We start from the raw sequence: 20,974 nt of genomic DNA on the forward strand, positions 1-20,974 counted from the left end.
GTAATTGAGGGGAAAATGTTATTGTAAAGGAAATTATGGAAGAGGTATGACATTCGAAAACAATTCTCAAGTAGGTAGGAAAGCAACAAGCACAGAAATAAAGCTGCCCCTACCTGAAGGTCAATGTGCCGCTCTGGCTGGTCACGTGCTTTGGGTCGGGCTCCGCAGCAGCCAATCAGCACGAGCAGCGCCGCCAAAGTTCCCGAGAGTGAAAGGGACCATCAGCTCAGAAGGACTGCTATTCTTAGGCCTGAAAGCGGACAAGAATTTATGCCAAGGATCTGATGGAGGCCTATTCTTAATCTGCTTTTTTACAGAGAGGAGAAGAATGAAGCTGAGTGGTAAAACGTCTTGCCCAGTGAGAGCTACGAAGAGGCAGAGCTGGGATTTGAACCCACAGAACAGCCATGCAGAGTGATCATTTTAAAACATAAGTCATGGGTGAAGGGAGTCAAAAGGTACAAACTTCTAGTTATAAGATAAACGAGTCCGGGGAAGGCGTGCACAGCATGGTGACTATAGTTAATAATACTGTGTTGTATATTTGAAAGTTGCTAAGAGAGTAGAACTTAAAAGTTCTCATCACAGAGCGCCTGGGTGGCTCAGTTGGTTAAGGGTCTGTCTGCCTTCGGCTCAGGTCGTCATCCCAGGGTTCCTGGGATCGAGCCCCATATCGGGCTCCCCGCTCAGCGGGGAACCTGCTTCTCCCTCTCCTCCCCACTCTTGCTCTCTCTCTCTCTCAAATAAATAAAAATCTTTTTTAAAAAAAGTTCTCATCACAAGAAAAAACAATTTTTTGTAACTATGTGTGGCGATGGATGTTAATTAAATTTATTGTGATAATCATTTGGCATGTATCAAATTATTAGATTATACACCTAAAACTACAATATCGTATGCCAAGTATATCTCTACAAAAATAAGTATTAGATAAATCAAATCAAATCAAATCATGTCATTCCTATGCTCAAAACCTCCCATGGCTCCTTAACTCATTCAGGGCAAAAATGAAAGTCCTTCTGATAGCCTATAAGGGCTGGTGGGTTACTGGGAGCCCAGTAACCACCCTGGCCTCATGCCCTAATGTTCTCCCGTTTCCGTTCTCCACCCCCAACAAACCAGGTGAGCTCCACCTTAAGGCCTTTGCCCCAGCTCTTCCCCTGGTCAAGAACCAACCCCCTCCCTGCCCCTACAGGTAAAACTGTCTGGCCAAGTCCCTCACCTCCTTCAAGCTTTGGCTCAAAGTTCCTCTTTGAAGGAGTCATACACCAACCATCCTATTTAAGATTGTAACCTATTCCTTTTTCCCCACACTCCCCCTAGCACTGCTCTATTTTTATTCACAGCACTTGTCACCATCTAACACTCATGTTTGCTCTTTGTCATCTGCTCCCTCTGCCAGAAGGCAAGTTCTCCGAGGACAGGATTTGTGCCCTTGGCTCACCGATATTACCTAAGTGCTGCTGACAGGACCTGACACAGTGTAGAAGCTCACCAGGTATTTGTTAGGTGGTTGAATGATGCTCAGAGAATGCTCCCCACCTTGCCTGGCGCATAGTAAGTGCTCAGAGAATGTGGCTGTCGGGGGCCGGGGACCACTTCCCTTTGCACGCATTGTATTGGGTCAGGTCCTCTGTTAGGCACTGGGGATGAAAATCCTGTCCTCAAGGATTTCCCACTTTCTCGTGAGTTTTCTCACTAAATGCTCATGTGACCCACAGGTAGGTGTGAACAGTCCCATCTTACAAGTGAGTACACTAAACTCACGGAGTCAGGTGAACTGCCCAAGGTCTAGCTAAGGAGTGACTCATCTGACTCCGGGAGCTCCTGGGACGGTTGCAGTAGAGTTGGCCGCTGAAGGGTTAGCAGGAGAGTCACAGAAAGAGAAGGCTGGACAGCACATCCCAGGTGGCAAGGCCAACGGGCCCCAAGGCACAGGTGTGTTTGCATGTGGGATGTGTTCAAGGGCAGCCAGAAATCAGGTAAGGGCAGATCTATCTGGCCTGCCACTGTGGGGCCTCCCCCACCCCCGCTCAGGTCAGCAGGGGTCGGTGCCCAGCCTGGAGACAGGATGTGCCCACCGAGCTCACTACCAAGACGGGACAAAGCTTGCGAGTTACAGAAATAGCCTCCCCCCTGGCCTCCAGCTTCACTGGCAGGAATGGCCCCCTGACCCTGGCCTACTTGGGTCTACTCCAGGCTGTAGCTTCCTTGGGTTTAGAGTTCTGGCTCCTCAGCAGCCGCCCTGGTCAACAGCCTACAGAAACAACTCCCAGGCACCTTCACTCAGTTTGCTGTGAGCCTGAAGGACACTAAAAAGCAAGCCAGACCCTTCCCCACACTCCTTAGCAGTTTGGTTTCAGTGGGGCAACTGGCCCCATATATAAGGATAAGGATTGATCCTTATATATTGAATGTTTCCTTGTAATTCTTGTGCCATGATTATCATAATTTATAAGGATTGACATTTATTGAACACTGACTATGTACTTTTACATTCCCTACTTAATTGCCTTCTCTTTTTTTAAGATTTTATCTATTTATTTGAGAGAGAGAGAAAGAGTGAGAGAGAGCACAAGTCGGGGGGTGCAGGGAGAGGGAGAAGCAGACTCTGTGCTGAGCAAGGAGCCAGACACAGGGGCTCAAACCCAGGACCCCGGGATCATGACCCGAGCCGAAGGCAGATGCTTAACCAACTGAGCCACCCAGGTGTCCCTAATTTCATCCTTATAACAACCTTGCAAAGTAAAGATGACCTCTCCATTTTACTGAGGACCTGCTGTTTATGCAAGGCCACCACTGGTCGGTGACTGAGATTCAGGCATTCATCCCTTCCTCCCTTCCTTTATTTATACATGGAGGCTTTCTGAGCTTCCTCCTCTGCTCACCCCCGTGCCAGCCCGAGAGGGCACAGGTGGGATTTGAATGCAGATTCCATCTCAGGTAACATTTATTGGGAGCCTTCAGTGTCAGGTGTTTGATCCATATCTTAACACTTAATTCTTGCAACAGTACACCAGGAGGGAATCTGCTGTCTCATTTTACAGGCTCAGAAAAAAACGGTTGGGGAGGGGGCAGAGCCCAGGACCCAACAGACCCCATGTGCTCAATCCCCACCTCAGGTTTCACATTCCAGTCTCACATTTGCTCTTGCGTTCCCTCGTGCCACTCTGGTGGGTCCTACGCTCTTATTCCTCTCAACAGAAGCAGCCCTGGTATCTAATAGCCCAGCTCCCAGCAGGCTCTGTGGGAGGAAGGTGGCAGAGGGAAGCAGCCCCCTTGGGGAGCCCATGAGTGCAGCCCTTGTTTGGGGAACTGCTCCCCGGCCAGGGCCCTGGAGCAGTCAGGGGCAGGAAGGGGGCCAGGCTGCTCCACTCTGCACAGGGTGGGGGTGGGGTATTTCCAGGCCTGAAAAGTCAACCCAGACAAGGGGTCACAGCCACTCCCTCCTTCCCCCAAGATGTCATGGGTCCAGCAGGCTCCCCCTGGCTGTGCTGGTGCCCTTCACCATCCTGGAGCACCTGCCTGGCGGAGGGGTGGGGTGAGAATTCAAGCTTGCCAGGCCCGGGCTGGGTTGAGTCAGGAGCCAGGAAGGAGCTTTGGGAGAAACTTAAACCACCACTCCACTGGGCTGGGAAGACTAAGGGGGCCACTAGGGTGGGAAAGGGGCCTGGAAAGAAGAACATAGAAAAACCAAGACAAGGAGAGAGGGACAGAGAAGAAAACACAGATGCAAAGAACACGTAGAGAGAAAAAAGACAAAGAGCACAGAGGCCAAGAGACAGACACACAGAGAGAAAGGAGAGGAAGACGCTGAGAGAAGGGAAGAGGGACTCCCCCCACCTCCAGGACGGGGAGAGGCCTCAGGCAGCTCCTCAGCTGGGGTTTGGCCACAGCCTGCTGGACTCTGGGAAAGAGGCAGGGACCACACCCCTCTGGAAGCAGTCAGCGTCCCTCAAGGAGGAGGGTGTGGGGAGGAAGCCAGACATGAGCCACGTCTGAAAAGAGAAAACAGCAGGATTTTGCAAAGGCCTGAACTGGCTCTGGGCAGGGCGGTTACGCAGACTGGGTTCTCTGGTCTGATATTTCACAGTGGGCAGAAGGGACAGAGCCCCAGGCAGTCTTGGGCTGCGTAGGAGATGGACTGGGTGGGCAAGGTTGTCCGAGAGAGAAGCCTGGCTCCCTCACCACCACTCCCTTGCAGATGGAAAACAGAGACCCAGGGAGGGAAAATGTCTGGCCAAAGGTCACACAGTTTCCAGGTTTTCTGGAACAGCAGCCCCTCAGTCACTCATTCAGTGATTCACTGAATTATTCCACAAGCATTGGCTGAGCAATTGCCATGTGCTAAGTACTGTGCTAGGTACTAAGGGGACATTGATGAATAGTAGATGGCCTTCCTTCCCCAGAGAGAGGCAAGCATGACAACACATTGTGCTAAATGCTGTGATGAAGGGGAGCTCTAGGGTGTGGAGCCAGTCTGGGAGTTCAAGGGTAGTTCCCCAAAGAGGAATAATAGGGCTAAATTGAAAAGTTGAGTAGGAGCCAACCAGGAAGGTGGGGAGGGAGGGATGAGGAGAGGGGAGACATGCCCGGCAGAGGCAACAGAATGAACAAAGTGCATTGCATCCAGGTCACAAAATTCAGCTCACTGTGCATCCCAATGCACAGGAAGCTCAGTTATTTTGTTTGTTACTAATCTGACTTTCCTCCCAAAACACACCCTGCCTTGGTTAGCAGGAAAATATGACATAATGTCATCTAATGTGGTTTAAAGCTGGGTCTGATCCATTGTAAATGATCTCTTCAGGTAATGCTCAGTCTGTCTTGTGTAAAAATGTTCCATCTTTCAGGTCTCTACTACCTCCACTTGCCTCCCCAGGTGTGTGTGTGTGTGTGTGTAGGGGGCTCTAATGTGAGCAACCAGGCAGATGCTGGGTTGCCCTGAAGGGCAGATGGAATCCATACCATCTCCCTCTCCAGGGTGATGATGGGGTCCTCCCAGGAGGTCTCCAGCCCAGGCCCAGTGGTGGCTGCACCTTGGCTGCTGGTGCTCACAAAACCACAGTCTCTCGCTTGTTCCCCATCTGACCTCCTGCCCCGTGGTCTCCCCTCAACCTCTGCTGCCCGGGTCCTTTACCCTCCCAGGACTATTTGCTCACTTGTTCTCAGTTCAGCCTCCAGGTTACTTGGAATGCAGGACAGCCCAGGAAAACAAGCGCTCAGGACTCCCTCTCTTGGACCACAGTGTGAGGCTGCATGCCCCCGTTCCTGCATGGTATTGCAGAGAATGAATGCATCATCCCCTGTTCTTGTATATTTACCTCCAATTTTTCACTATTATGAACAATCCTGTAATACACGTCTTTGAACCTTTTTCTTTGTGCACATAGGCAAATGTTTCTCTGAGGTAGATACCGAGAGGTGAGTCACCAGGTCAAATACACCAAGGTATGAGTATTCTAAATTCTGAATTGAGTCTGTGAGTTGGCCTCCAAAAAGTCTACACCAACTTACATTGCCGCTCAACATTGGATATCATTGATATTTTTCAAAATTTGTCAAACTTTTGAAATTCTTCCAAAATTTCTTATTTGCCAAATGAATTTCATTTGGCATTGCCCAAGCAATATTCCCCTTTAACTTCCATTTCTCTGAGGAGCTGCAAGGCAGGCATCTTTGCAGGCATAAATCCATTTTATTTCTCTTATGACTTTCCTGTTCCAACACTTTGCCCAGTCTTTTATCAGGTTGCCTGTCGTTTCTTGTTGATTTACAGAAGTCCTATTTTCCAGACATTGATCTCTTTCTCTGTGGCAAATATTTCTCTTGATTTGTCATTCGAGTTTTGCCATTATGCTGTCTCCTTCTACAAAAAATTCCTGAGAGGCGGTCAAATGTAGCAAACCTATCCTTTAGAGCTATCGTCTTCTATTTTATATTTTGTTTTTTCTAAGTTAAAGTATAAAGTTGCTCAGGTCTCCCAAATGGTCTCCCACACAAGGGACTTAGTGACTGACCCACAAAGGATTTAACCCAACTTTCCCCACCAGTGAGAGAGCCCTGTGCCCAAGCAGCCACTGCTACCATCACTCCTGTCTGCCACCCGGCATCACCTGCCCCCCATCCCCGATCCAACAGCCAAAGCAGGGCTCTCTGCCAGGCCCCATGTTCCTCCAAGGGGCCACCCCAGCATCTCCACTTTAAGCTCAGATAAGGGTGCACAGTGCCCGGGCTCCTTGCCTGGCAGGTCTGCCTGCTTGGCCCAAGGCCATGGGCAGTCCTGGTGGGGCAGGGTACTGCCTCCACCTTCCTGTGGATGTGACTTTGGTCCCTTTTTCTCCTCTGGGATCTGGCAGCTTTTCCTTTTCAGCCCACAAAACACTCTAATTACGCTCTAGTCACACTCCCTATCCCTGACCACCCTGTTGGCCCCACCCAGGGGTGGCTGCAGTTCCCAGAGCCGGGCAGAAGATGCATGCTCTGGTGTTTGCCTCACTCCCTCCCTTGCAGCCCCTCACAACCTGACAGCCTGAGCCCATGCTGTGCAGCTTTTCAAGGTCCCCTTTCCCACTTCTCATTCCCAGGTAACCGCAGAGCCAGGGATCCAGGTTGTTTCCAGTGTCTGCCTTCTCAAAAATGCTGATCCACTGTCCCTTCCCACTGAGGACCCCACATTCTTGTAGGACATCTGGGGGCCTTCCCTGCAGCAACATTCTAAAAAAGGCCACACTCGTGAATTCCAAGGTCATTTTCTGCCTAGAGCTTCTCTCATTAAAGACAATATAACTTCGTTCCTTACAGGACAGTCCTCCTGAGCCCATAGCCCATCTGAATTCTAGGGTGACCACTAAGGTACATATAGACATTCAGAGTAGCACCCATCAGCCGCTGTGCCTGAAATGTCACCATATGTATGTCACAATGTCATTCCCTTGTGTAAAATGCCTTTTCGGGGAGCTTTCTTTAAATGCAAACATATTCCACTCTTTATGCTTCAGTATGAATTAGATTATCATGGGGTCCCCCTGTGACAAGAAAGACTATGACAACCAGACAGCCCAGATTTTCCAGGGACATCCTGATTCTAAATATTAAAATATTTTATTGATATGTGCGTAACCAAAATTTGTACTCCCTTTATGTGAGTCTATTTTTTCAATGAAATTATTTATTACGTGTGTGACTACCTATGGTTTAAATTTTGTAAGTTATTCACACTTAACCTTGTCCCAGGCCCTGAGCTAGAGCTAGGGATACAAGCACAAAGACGCTGGACATTGATTCAAGATGAGGCTCATGGCCACAGGAGAGGACAGGTGGGCAACAACTGTATCCTACAGAAGATAAGTGCTGGAAGAGAGGTTTGACCCAAGCACTTTGGAGCCAGCGAGGTGGGTAACTAACTGCTTGAGGCAAAGGGGAACGTCCCGAAGGACCTCCGGATGTAGCCATATGGAATAGAGGGCCAAGGGCATTCACACAGATGTAACAGCTGTGCAAAAGCCCGGAGGCCAGAGACAGCATCTTGCTTCTGGGGAACGGCAAAGCCCCTGGTGCTGTTAGGGCCAGAGGACAGGGTGCGTGGAGGAGGGGAGGGAGGCAGCAAGACAGGGGCCAGATCACGAAGCGCCTAGCATTTACCAGGCTAGAAAGGAGCTTGTGGGTTTTATCTTGATCGCAATCAAGAGCCCACAGAGGATGTTATTTCTTTCTTTCGAATATTTTATTGACACACTTACAGAAAGATTCACATATCTTAAGCGTACGTGTCAATGAATTTTTACAGGAAGTACACCCATGTAAACCGGCATCCCAAGCAAAATACAGAACATTTTCACTACCCAGAGGTACTCCCCAGGCCCCTTCCGGTCATTATGCACTCCCCCCCGCCCCCACCAAGGTTAACCACTTGTCCCGTCTTCCAGCACCATAGGTTCATCTCACCGGGTTTGAACTTGATGAAGGTAGAATCGTACAGTATGAACTCCCTGGTGTCTCTGAGAGTCATTGGAACAGCTGCTATAGCGGTAGCTTGAGCGAAGCGCGTGCGCAGTCTTGGGTCCGGGCGCGTGCGCAGACTCGGGTCCGAGCGCGTGCGGTCACGGGTCCGGACGCATGCGCAGTCTCGGTCTGGGCGCTCTGGCGTAGCGCTGCGGACCTTCCTGTGCGTATCTTTTAGAGCCCATATGTACACATTTGGGGGAATATTTCAAAGAGTGGAATCTGGCTCAGCTTTAATATGTGGTGCCAAATAGTTTTCCAGAGTGTTCGTAGGTGAAAAGTTTTGAGCAAAGAAAAGGCAGGATGAGGCAACCCGTCTCGGAAAAGGCGGAGTGTGAGGGGCGCAGGGACATCGCAGGGGAGCTGCCCTGAGGCTGGTGGCTGGTGGGTATGGAGCTGGGCAGATTGCCATCTCGGCCGGAGAGGGAGATCAGGGAGTGGTCAGAGCAGGGAGGACAGAGAACGTGTGCTGTGGAGAAGGACTGGGACCAGAGACAGGCCCTGGACACAGCCATGGTGAGGGAGCCGTTGAGACAGAGAAGTCTTCGCAGGCTACCGAGAAGTCATAGCCTAGGAAAGAGGGAAGAGCCAGCCAGGGGAGGGGGACAAATCATAGGCACTAAGGGGAGGGTCTGAGGAAGAAGGGCAGGTCTAGAGCACCGGAGACACCAAGAGGGCCGCCGATTAGGACCGAACGAGAGGTGTCCACTGAATTTGATGAGAGCGTGCGCGGGACCTGGCAGAGGGCATGGTCAGTGGTGCTGGTGTGCACGCCAGTCTGCACACTGGGCTGCCACACGATGAAGCAGGAGAAATAAGCAACAGGCTTAAAGGGCTCAGCACTGCATCTGGAAGCTTGACATCCGTCCTACTGAACTCATTCCCCCTGGAGGCTGGGTGTCGCCTCCGGCAAGGGGCAGGTGCGGTCTGCTCCTCCCTTTGTCTCCCCTCTCCCCAGCACCCTCCCGAGCTTCAGTAGGAGTTGTCCTCAGGGCCCAGGCTGAGGAGGAGAAGGTGATGGTGCCAAGAGGTTAAGCCTGAAGGGCCAGGCAAATCTCTCAACAGCTCCGTTGTTTATCTGAAGCTTAAAGGTTACTAGAGGGGGTAGAAATGGGAATCCCTTCTTGAGATGAGAATGAGAACAAAGCAAAGCAGCCTGGGTCCCTGTCCAGGTCCTCTCCTTCCTGGGGACACCCTGCCCTTTCCCTTCCCCAGGTGCGGCACTCATGCCAACCCCGGGGGACCTCCCTCCCAGCACTAATGATGACAGCCACAGATGAGCACCGAGCCGGGCCCCGGTGCTAAGTGCTTTCCTCACAGCCTCTCTTTCAGCTTTCAAGGGGATCTGCTGAAGAGAGTGGAGCGTATCATTACCCCCATTTTACAGGCGAGAAAACTGAGACCAGGGGAAGTAAATTCACCTGCCCAAGAATACCGGCCAGGAGGCTGCAGACACTGACTCCAAAGCCTCTGCGTGCTCTAACCCCCACCCAGTCCATCTCTGCACCCAGGCTCTTTGAATCTCGGAGTCATGTTGACCCCCACTCCATCCTCTGGGAAGGCCCAGACCTACCCCTTTCCTCTCCACTTCCTGAAGTAGGAGTTCTGCTGTGCATTTGGGAACAAAAGGGCCACTGTGATAGGGTGGAGTTTTTTACTGGCTGCATGACCTTGGGCAAGTCATTCGGCCTCTTTTCTCTATAAAAAAGTGGGGATAATAATCTAACCTGCCAGGGTGGTGGTGAAGAGAAACTTGAGTTGTACATGAAGGACCAAGTGCAGATGTCTCAGAGTCAACAGTCCATCGGGTTCTGGTCACTCCTTCCTCTGGTTTCCATGTTTGGACCTCCCTCTTCCCTTTCCTGTCAGAGGCTTGGTCGTTTACATGGACAGCTCCAGTGATGGTCTTTGCTGTGTAATCTGAACAAGGGCTCATGTTTGCTTTGGGTAACCCAGAATATCGCCTTGGACCCTGACATTAACATCCCCCAAAACCTTTCAGCCTGAGGGGTTCCTTGCCTGACACTGACAGACCTTACAAAAAAAAAAAAAAAATAGGGCTGGAGTGTTGGCTCAGAGCCACTGGACCAGCCTCCCGAGCAGGTTAACTGCTGGGGTCCTCATTTGAAATGCACACCTTGACTCAAAGGCTGATGGGCCAGTAGCACCTGACGGGTCTTCATCCAGTGTTCTCTGACTTTTTAATTCAGTGAGGTTCCTCCTGTGGACACATATTCTCACACGCAAGCCCCACTCACACCTATGGTCACAGTCAAGCCCACGGTCACACACACACTCATAGCCAAGAGTATATACTCCGAGGAGTCACCTACTGCCAATTGAGGGGAGGGTGCTGTTGGCAGCCAGCAGGTGGGATGCAGAACTCTGTGACAAGGGAGATGTCATGGTCCTGCCCAAAGGGGTTCTGTGTCAGCACCCCCACTCCAAAAAGGGAGTGATGCTTTCAGGTGGGAGGGGCTTTGATGCTCCTTACAATAGAGTAAGTGGGAGGCACTCACCTTGGAGAGCTGTGACACAAGGCTCAGGTTGGAGAGAGGGATGGGCTGCCTCAGCCATGCTCCTGGGTGCAGGGGTGTGACCTCCATGCTTCGCTTCTCCTGCTGCTGGACAGAACTCCGGTCAGATGAAGGTTCTCTCAGATGATTCAGGGCCCTGGGGTGCCAGAGTTCTGGAGGTGGATAGGGTGCATAGTGCTAGGGCAGTGGCAAGGAGCCACCCATCCTTGGTCCGCTACATTCTGTGATAGCAACACTCCTGCTGTCCCCTCATTCCTGCTGGCGGCCCTGGTCACCAGCATCCATCCCCACTGGCATCTGTTGAAGGGCACACATTCCCATCTGATCAGACCCATCTTAGATCTGGGCAAAAGGGGCCCCTGCCTGGTCCCTGTGCTCTAGAGGCTCATGCACAGCACAAAGCCTGAAATACAGGTATAGAGATGCAGATAGTAAGAAATTATTTTGGAAGCCCGTTAACTGACTGAGCAAACAAGAAGACCAGAGATGGAAGTCAGAGACAAATTGTCCCCATCTGTGCTGGGCCAGAGGCCCCAGGGCTGAGGTTACATCACTCTGTGAGCATCAAGCCTCCCTGCATCAGACACACTGAAGTGTTAGGAGGTAAGAGTGCATTGGAGAGGCAGAGCCCTCACCCCTCACATATCCAGGTGGGCTCTCAGCTGCCCCCAGCCTGCCCGGACAACCTTGGATCCACATGGCTGGCACCATTAGCCTCACAGCGAGTCTGAGCACCCCTCCAAGGGGTTTGGCACAGTAATTAAATCAGGGCCAGGCGGAGGGGGGGAATTGAGGGCAGGAAGTAAAGCAGTAACTGCAAGGTCCAGAAGGAAAACAGAAGCCCAGAGGCACTCACCTGGGACCTCCCTGGTCAGAGCTCTGGGGACAGCACAGCTGGGACACTGTAGCACTGTGGGTCCTGGCAGCCTGTAGGAGGCAGGGAACTGTAGGACAGCTGAGGAGGCAGGTCCAGGGTGGAGGCAGGGATCACTTCAAAGGTACAGAGCTAAGCTGGAGTAGAAGCCAGGTCTTTTGGTAAGAGGACTCTTCCTACCTCCCCACACCCTGCAGGAGCCATGGAAGCTCCAGGCTCGTGACTTGCTCCCACGTGGCCAGGGCTTTGTTTCTTCGTCACAACATAATGCTGTTAATGAGACCAAGGCACTGAGCCTTGTCCCTAGGCTGGGCTCTCCTCCCCTGACGACAGCTCCTATCCCCAAAAGACAGACACAATCTTAAGAATAATTGGTCAAATTCAGCAGATAGGTTTTCTGACAGTTGGACTGCTTTCATATCCTCTGACTGCCCCCACCCCAACTCTCCAGACCCACGCCAGGAAGCAGGCAGCCCAGAGCTCATCTCAGGTTGACCTATCAGTGGTTTGTGAGCAATTCAAGGGCAGGATTGGACCCCACCCCTCCATGGGTCTGCTGCACCCAGAACAGAGCTTCTCACAGAGGCCTCAACGGCACCTGATGAATGAATGAATGAATGAATGAATGAACCATGTCTGTTTTGCCTGGAATAATATCCCCATACCAATAAGAGAGCACATGTGACATGGCACAGTGCCAGGAGAGACGTGGAGGGTGGATGGATGGATGGTGTGCTGCGCGTCTTCTGTTTGTCCCTCCAGCTCTGCTCACCACATTTCCACATCTGCTCTGTGTCCCAGAGGCTGACCTGAAGGGACTGCATCAACTGGCCGCAGTGCCCTTTGGTTTCTGGTTGGGTCAGTGAAGGGAAGCCCAGCAGGAGATAGAAAGGAAGAGAGAAGAAGGGAAGAAGCTCAGACTGACCTATCTCTTGACAAAGGGAACTGCTCCTCTCAGGTCCTCTCTCCCCAGGTTCTATCAATGTCTCCCTCTCCTCATTCCTTCAGGTTCTAGGTAATATCAACCTTGCTCGTCCTAACTCTAGGACACTAGAGTGGTTTCCCTTCAAACCATACCTCCTCATCTTAATAAATAGTGCCTTTATTAAGCCCACCTTTTTAAAAAAATATTTTATTTATTTATTTTGACAGAGAGAGAGGGAACACAAGCAGGAGGAGTGGGAGAGGGAGAAGCAGGCTTCCCGCTGAGCAGAGAGCCTGACGTGGGGCTCGATCTCAGGACCCTGGGACCATGACCTGAGCCAAAGGCAGACTATTAATGACTGAGCCACCAGGCGCCCCTATTAAGCCCAACTTGAACTCTCCTACTTTAAGTGTAAATCTGTTTTCTACTGGGATTCTGTCTGATAAATGGGTAACTGGTTGGATGGATGGAAGGATGGATGGATGAATGGATGGATGGATGGATGGATGGATGGGTGGATGGAGAGATGGGTGGATAAAACTAGCATAATGGAGTAGTTAAGAGCCCAAGTCTTATAGCCTGGATTTGTATACTAGCTCTACTACTTACTAGATGTGTGAACTTGAACAAGTTATATAATGTCTCTAAGATTTTGTTTTCTCAGCTGTAATATGGGAATAAAAATAGTAACTTACAGAACTGTCATGAGGATCAAATGTGATAATAAATGCAAAGAATTAAGCATCTTGCTTGGCACACCGTAAGTGCCCAGTAAATGGTCACCATTGCTGCTCTGGTTGGCCAGTCAGATGGTAAGATGAAGGCCCACACTGCCTCCCTCAACTTGACCCACGTGAAGTTCATGAATTAGGTCAACACAGGTGGTGTAAAACATCTGTGAGTTCTTTCCTGGGGTTGGGGGAGGCAGACTTCCCTCCCTCCCCTGAGCCTGGCTGTGGAAAGCACTGGTGTTGTTCTCGCTCTTCTCCCAGAGCTGGGTGGGCGGTTATCTGAGGTGGGCAGACAGACAGCTCTGTCTGTCTCCTGCTCGGCGTTCCCGTGGTCTTGCTCCGCTTTCTCTGGCGTGGGAGTGGGGGGCATGGCTGACTACTGGGTGACCTCAATGACTGTAGCAGTTCAGCTCTAGACACAGCAGCCCCTTAGCAAGCTTCCCACCCCCTACCTTTCAGGAGGCCCAGTAAAGTTCAAGAGCCACAGGCCTTTGTGGTGAGGGGCATCTCAGGCTATGAGCCCCCCAGCAAGACTGAGAGGAGTCCCCAGAATCTCCCTCTTTAGAAGCCTAAAATCTTTAGAAGAAGGGAGGAATGGCCCTGTCACCAGGCGGGCAGCCTTCTACTCCACAAGGAGCAGCCCTGAACTCCTGCAAGCCGCCCACCCCCAGCGCAGCCACACTCGCTCCCTCCGGCCCCCACGGTCAGTGAAAGTTCACAGAGGTCCCCTCTGAGTAAAGGGCCACCCCAGGCACTGGGGGCCCAAATGAGGCAGACGAGGTCCCAGCCTTCCAAACGCATGGCACACATCCAGAGATGGTCACAGTGGGAAATGGATGAACTCAAACCCACATTTTTCAGATGTGGACCGTGAGTCCCAGAGAGGGGAGAGACCTGCCCAAGGCCACCTACCACTTTGGGGCAGAGCCTGTTCCAGCCCAGTTTTCCAACTACCAGGCCAGTGTCTTTCCATCGCCTGAGTCAGCGAGAGTTTCAGGAAAGGAGACAAAGTGGGTCATGGCTTGGGGCCAGGGAATTGAGGGGCTTTGGAAAGTGACCTGAGTTCAAAGCCTGGCCCCACGGCTGGCTTGCTGGGAGATGTTGGCAAGTCACCTGATCTCTCTCGGCCTCAATTTCCTCAGCTTTGAAATCAGAGAGTTTCCTCCTGCAAGAATATATAGAGAGAATCTCCGGCTTTGTGCCTGAATAAAATGTGTTAGGTTGAATGTAAGAAACTGTCAGATTTTCAAATGATGGTTTCACTCATAATTATCATTTTTATTGGTCTTAGTGTAATTATTATCAACTGTGTGCTCTTGCACATATCCCTTTCTCTCTCGGTCTCCTCCTCCAAAAAAAGGAAGCTGATAAGCAAAGCACATTGCATAAGCCCTGGAACATAGTAGGTGCTCCCTGGAGCTTGGTCTCCTCGACGTCTTCCCCTCCTCATGCAGTCACGTCCTCTGTGGGAGGTCACAGGGGAACCTGTCCTCCCTGCTGAGTACCACGGCCCCGTGAGGGTGAGGATGAGATCGTGACTGAGAGAGGGGGGAAGAGTAAGGAGCTGGCTTCTAAAATCATTTTCACGGGGAAATGGGAAAAGTTAAAAGAAAAACTTACCAGGTCATGTTTTCAAACACCTGACACCGTGCAACCCTATGAAGCCGTGCCTGGGACTTCAGGCGTCAGGGACAGGAGACCAGAGCACTGCGGGTAGAAACTCCCTCCTCCACTCCCCGCCTCCTCCCTGAGCAGGATTTAGCAAGACAGTTCAGTGTGTTCTGGGTCATAGCTGAGCAAATCGCCAGAATGTCCTTTGGGCAGCTGGAGGCCACCTGGAGCCATAGCAGAACTGAAGATTCCAGATCTGGGAAGGCCCCTCGTCTCTGAGTTCAGCCTCCTGCCTCTAAATGGGTGGCTGTCAGACCCTGAGGGCAGAGGCTGCCCCCCAAGGATAGAGACGCCACCCCAACTCTCATCCCCTGTAGGGCTTTCCCTCATGCCAGCCAGGAAGCCTCCCTTTTGTCCAGCCTCAGCCCTTCCTCCCTTGACCCATCAATCAATAGCCCTTGGTCGCATCTCCATGTGCTGGCCCAGGGGACGCAGGGACCACCAGAGCATCCCTTCCCTGTCCACTCCCCAGTCTGCGTCACTGGGTCAAGCACACAACTTCTCTACCAGCCTGGACACAGGCTAAGGCTAGACCCAGGTGAGGCAGGACCCAAGTGACACGGAGCATGTGGCAAGCACTCCCTAAACAGTTGCTCAGTGTTAAATGAATGGATGAACAAATGAGTGAACAGCCAGGCTCTACAGAAGCATTTTCAGGAACCAGGCTCACTGCTTCCCAGGTAGCCCGTTCCCCTGAAGGAAACAGGCTCGAAGTGGTAGGCCCGAGCCAAGGCAGGCATGGCCGGCCACCCAGGTCTCCTTCCGCCCCTGGGGAGGCGCTATCCACTGGAGAGGCCACAAACCTTCCCACACATGCCTGGGCTTCAAACCAGGAGCTGGGGGATCCCCAGGTCTGGAAAATCCCTCGTGCCTGGTGCTAGATTTTCCCATCCCGCCCCACCTCCCCCACAGGCCTGGACATTCTCAGCACCATTTCTTGGAAGGAGCTACTGGCTTATGATGAGAAGTTCTGGAATTCACTACAGGAAGTGGCCATCTGAACAATGGGAAGAGAGCCCTGACTCAGAGCCAAGAGCTTCAGGCTCTGATGCCCACTCCAGCAACTACAGATGTAGGATGCGGGATCGGATGGACCTGGGTTCAACTCCAGCCCTCCCGCTTAGGAGCTGTCCGATTCCTGGCAAGCCATTCCCCTCACTGAGCCCTGGTTTCCTCTTTTTAAGAAGGGATTATAGTATCTGCCTCAGCAGATTCCTCTGAGGATTATGTGAGGAACCAGATATTCAGCTGGCATGCAAAGATTCTAACTTACTGCTTGGTAAGTCGCTGGTGCTCAGAGCCCCCTGAGTGCCCCTTCCATCCAACACATCACCACGCCCAGCACAATTCAGCAATGGAAGGGTTAACTTCTAGCTCCCTAGAGGATCTCCGGTGACCCTTCTGATCAGTTGGTGCCCATATTAAACTAAGGGGTATGAGAAAATGCTTTATAAACTGCCGGGTGCTGGCTATCCCCTAGATCCACACCTTCATCCCAGATCCGTCTCCTGATCGTGGATAGTCCGCCCTGCCTCCTGGACCCCCATCTGGATGGCCCGTGGGCATGGCATGCTCTCCACTCCCAGACTAAACTGGGTCCCGTTAAACCCAGTGCAGAGATTGGCCTCACCTCTGCCCAGCTGCTCTGCATCGCTTCCGTACCCAGTCTGTCCCTGTCTGATGATTCTGTATTCCCTAAGTCCCCCAGATCCATCCCTCCTTCCTGCCCCACCCACCTCCTGCCCGCCTCAGTCCTCTGCTGAATCAGAACAGCCTCCTCACTGGCCTCTGCACGTGGACCGCACCCCCCCTCACATTTCATTCTCACGCATTGACATCCCTCAGTGATGGCTGTCACAGGTCGGGTTCCTGGGGAAGGAGATTCTGGCATGAATATGGGCTGACAGGAGGCTTATTGGGGATTGAGCTCAAGATCAACACTGTGGGGGAATGACCTAAGCAGGACTGGGCAGAGGGACAAGTTGGGCTGTGAGGCAGACCCCACCTAGGCCTCAGCCACCCTCTCAGGGAGCTCTGCAGTTGGAATGAATTTTCACAGTTGGGCCAAATTGAGGCATGGGCTCTGGGCAGTAGACCCCCCTATGGACCAGTCAGTAGATACGGGCCGGTCCCAGGAAGGGGAGTGCCATTAGATGAGGAGGGTCCCTTCTGCCTAAGGCAATGGCAGGGAGGAGAGTCTCAGCCCGCAAGCTGTCAGCCATCAGTGGGATGGCGGCTCCAGTCTGAGGGGGGAGGCGTGGGCATCTGAGCAGTGTACACGGTGCCCACTAAAGGTGCTCTGGGTAGAGTAGATCTTCAGGAATGTTTGTTGCATGATGAAAAGAATAACCCTCCATTGCCTTCAAGATGAATTTTGAATGTCTTAATCGGCACACAAGGCCCCTCATGATCTGCCCCAGACAACCCCTCCACTGGGCTCTCATCTCCCCCCTCCCCGCTCACTCTCCACTCTCTTCCCATATTGTGCTTCTCGCAGTTTCCCAAGCCCCACATGCCATTTCACACCTCTGCTTTCACACACGTTACTTCATCTGCCTGCAATGCCTTTAAATGGAAGAAGAAATCCTCCTCTCCTCTTCCAGCCCCTCCCTGCTCCTCTAGTGAGACTCTAGCCAAGCTCTACCTCCCCCCCGGGAAAACTTCTACTCATTCCTCCGCACATGCTGCTCCCACCATGTCCAAGGGCGCTGAGATCCTCATCCAGGCCCAGATCCAGGGCCCTCGGCAGCCCAAGACGCGCTGTGGAGCCGGAGTAGGAGAGTCTTAGGAAGGGCAGGCAGAGAGAAGAAACAGAAAGTGAAGAGCCCAGGGGCGTGAGTGGGGTAGGGCTTCACGGTGTCTCATCTGTCCAACATGACTGTCCTTGTCATCCTTCTCCCCCCACCGCCATCACCACCATCAGCATGGTGTCGGCAAGACCACACTGTTGAGTGCTTACTACATCCCGGGCCCTAGGCCAAGGCTTTGGCAGGCACACTCGCTTTAACCCGGGTTTATACTCACTATTAATAACCCCCAACAGTAGGTACTATTATTAAGTTCAGGAAGGTTAACAGCTCTGTCCAAGGTCAAACAGCTGGTTAATGGTCTGTCTGGCCCAAGGACTATTCACCTCACCAGCAGGCAGCTGGCCACACTGATCTCATCCCTTCCTGCCCCTCCCGTCCCCGTCCCCGTCCCTGTCCCCGTCACTGTCTGCGGGAACTTTTTTCCTAAATGAAAGGACAGCCCGCTGAGATGTAGGGTGGGCCCAGCTGCAGCTCCAAGAGACTGGGGAGGGGTCTTGGGAGACGGTGGGGGAGCACACTCAGAATCACATCTGCCCTTCTAGATCAGACCAAGATGGGGTTTGATTCAGCTCCGGCCGTGAGTGCTGCTTGGAGACCCGGTCCCCTCCTCTTGTCTGCAAAAAACGGCATCTGAAGCCCTGAGGGAAAGAGCCCCGTTGAGAGTCACACTGTGTGTCAGGGGCCAGCCAGGTTACAGCCTGGACTCCGGGCTCCCAGACCGGGCCACCTTCAAGGGGGAATTTGACGAGGGGAGCCTGGGTGGCTCAGTTGTTAAGCATCTGCCTTCAGCTCAGGTCATGATCCTGGGGTCCTGGGATTGAGTCCCACATTGGGCTCCCTGCTCAGCGGGGAGTCTCCTTCTCCCTCTCCCTCTGCTTGCAGCTCTGTCTACTTGTGCTCTCCTCTGTCAAATAAATAAATAAAATCTTTACAAAGGCAGGGGGAGGAGAATTTGAGGGTACAGGGAAGAACCCCTCCTCACCCACACAAAGGCCTACCTCCCCAGGCTGCAGAGATGCCTGGAATCCCTCTAGGGTGATGAGCCTCCTGACCCTTGACCCAGGCCCAAAGTCTCCACCCCAGCTGGAAGCCAGCCGCCCAGCTCCCTCGGCTCCGGGTATACACAAGCAGCCAGACTTTGGGGGTGAGGAAACCCCAAATGTGGTCGTGACAGGGACAGATGGACAAATAAGAGGCAACACAACCTAGTGAGAGGATTTAACCAAACTGGTTTTAATCAGGCTCCAAGTGTGACTGATCATGTGAACTCTGGGAGGATATCTGATTGCTGTGGGCCTCAGTTTTCTCATCTACAAAATGGGAATGAGACTTCCTTTCGGCAAGGTTGTTATGGGGATTCGACAAGACAGATATTGAGAACATTTGATGAGGCAACAGGCCTGGTGCCCAGAAGATGTAGGTAGGTGGCAGTTGGATTATAACTGAATCTGGGGTCAGACAGAGCCAGTAGATTTGTCCACATTTCTCCAGTCCTGGCTGGACAACACAGACAACACGGAAACTTCTTGGCCTGACACCTAGGACTCCTACCCTGCCTCTTCACCTCTGCTCCCTCATGCCTTGCTCCAGCAGTTCCAGAATTCTCTGTCATATCATTAGATTTTACTGAAAGTACATGTTTGCTTTCTGGTCTGTCTCCCCAACTTGGCAATGATCCCCTAGAGGACCAAGACTGTTTCTGGCTCTTCTGTGTCCCTGGAAGCCAGCACAAGAACTTGCTAGGGTGCCCAATGCCCGGGATCCATTGAAGTGGAGTTTTGTAGCCTCAGAAGACAGACTGACCCCAGTGGTTGGGGGATGGAGGAAGGCAGATACCATGTGAGGATGGCCTTTCTGCTAGAACTCTCCAAAGGCAGAAGGGAGTTGCAGATGTGGTGAGTTTCCTGGGAGCATTCAAGCAGAACCTGGGTGGATATTTGGCAGTGGTGTGATCACCAAGGACCAACTGGATCCATAGAATCTCTGAGCCTGGGGAGAAGGTCTGAGTTGGAAAGCCAGTCAGAGGCCCTCAAGCCCAGACTCCTCAAAAGACAGATGGGGAGACTGAGTCCCCTAGGTACCCAAGGTGAGCCAATGCTACATCCAGGCAGAGGAGCAGGTCTCCTGGCTCTGCAGAGAGAGGGTGGGTACGGTTACACCCATTTTACAAAAGAGGAGAGTGAGGCCCAGAAGGGGGCAGAAATTTGCGGAAGTCACCAAGAGAGTGTGTGATAGACCGCATCCATCTCTCTGGCTTCAGGGCTCTGCCATGGCTGTCTGGGCTGAAAGGTTTTTGGCCGGAGGAGAAGGAGCCAGAAGGCTGATCCCCACCCTTAGCAAGGCTGGAATAAGTCATATTTCCTGGGCCATGGGGCAATGTCTTCTGGCTAGAAAAGCTACCACATACTCCCGGCCCAGCTCCATTGGCTCAAACACCAAAACTCCAGGAGGGGAGGCCTGCAAGGCACTCATTACCTGTCCACAGAGAGTCTGAGGAGGAAACGGGCTCAGAATGGAGAGTGGCTGTTCTGGGAGCTCACCACAACAGGAGCCTGGCCAGATGGGCCTTGACCCCAAGCCCGGTCTCTCTCAGGAGAGAGACAGAGACAGACACCATTACAGAGGGGAGATTATGCTGACCTGGGAAAGTCAGACAGGAGGGGGGCAGGCCTGCCTCTCAACAGGCGGGAGGCCTTTGAGAGCTGGGAGAGGAAACAGCTCAGATGTGCACATCCCTCAGCTGGGCTCCCATTAGACCCCCTGCTGTCCCCTCAGGAACCCCCTGCCACCGCCAGCACCCATCCTCCCAGTTGTGGCATTCATTGGCCCTATCCTGTCTCTACAGCACCAAACAACCCTAACTCGACATGGTCTCTCATGACTCCGTGCTTTCCACATGCTGTTCCCCGCCTGGAAAACTGTTCCCTCCCTTGTCCCTCTAAGTCTCACTCATCTTTTACTCCTTCAGCTGAGGCTTCCCTGAGAGGCTTCCCTGGCCCTCCAACCCAGCCCCTCCTGACGTGGATCAGATGCCACCTGCTCTAGCTTCCCCCAGCCCACGTGGCTCCTTCCCTCTGTCACAGCACAGGTCACACCATGGTCACTGTTTGTGTCTGCCACCCCCAAAAGACTGGAACAGAAGCCTCTAGAAAACAGGGTTGGGCTCTGATTTAGGCAACATCGTCAGATGCGGCAAAGAGCTGACCACAAAGGATCAACTCATTCATTCATTCCACAAATAATGACCAAACTCTGGCCATGTGCCAGGAACGGTTCCACGTGCCGGAGACAGAACAGGAACAAAACAGACAAAATTCCTGCTGCAGGATCATCACTGTAGCGGGGAGTGGTGGTAGGAGGTAAACAGTAGTGAAAATGTAATAGTCCAAGCAAGTTTGGATGGTGACAGGCTCTGTGAAGAA

General features: G+C 52.4%; 1 long non-coding RNA gene across 4 annotated transcripts; it reads right to left on the reverse strand.

Annotated features, from left to right (window-relative positions):
• Positions 1 to 7,716: 7,716 nt before the first annotated feature.
• LOC115944920 (uncharacterized) lies at positions 7,717 to 16,405 on the reverse strand. Of its 4 annotated transcripts, none has more exons than XR_014138760.1 (4): positions 14,692 to 16,405; positions 11,398 to 12,265; positions 10,524 to 10,693; positions 7,717 to 9,924 (listed from the first exon to the last, which is right to left on the reverse strand). It is a non-coding gene; the product is annotated as an uncharacterized LOC115944920 (long non-coding RNA). The 4 variants fall into 4 exon arrangements; XR_014138759.1 differs by having other exon boundaries at positions 11,398 to 14,236; XR_014138758.1 differs by having other exon boundaries at positions 14,185 to 16,405.
• Positions 16,406 to 20,974: the final 4,569 nt, after the last annotated feature.

This window comes from Leptonychotes weddellii, chromosome 11 (genome assembly GCF_054177405.1).
Source record: "Leptonychotes weddellii isolate Sample4059 chromosome 11, ASM5417740v2, whole genome shotgun sequence".
NCBI lineage: Eukaryota > Metazoa > Chordata > Mammalia > Carnivora > Phocidae > Leptonychotes > Leptonychotes weddellii.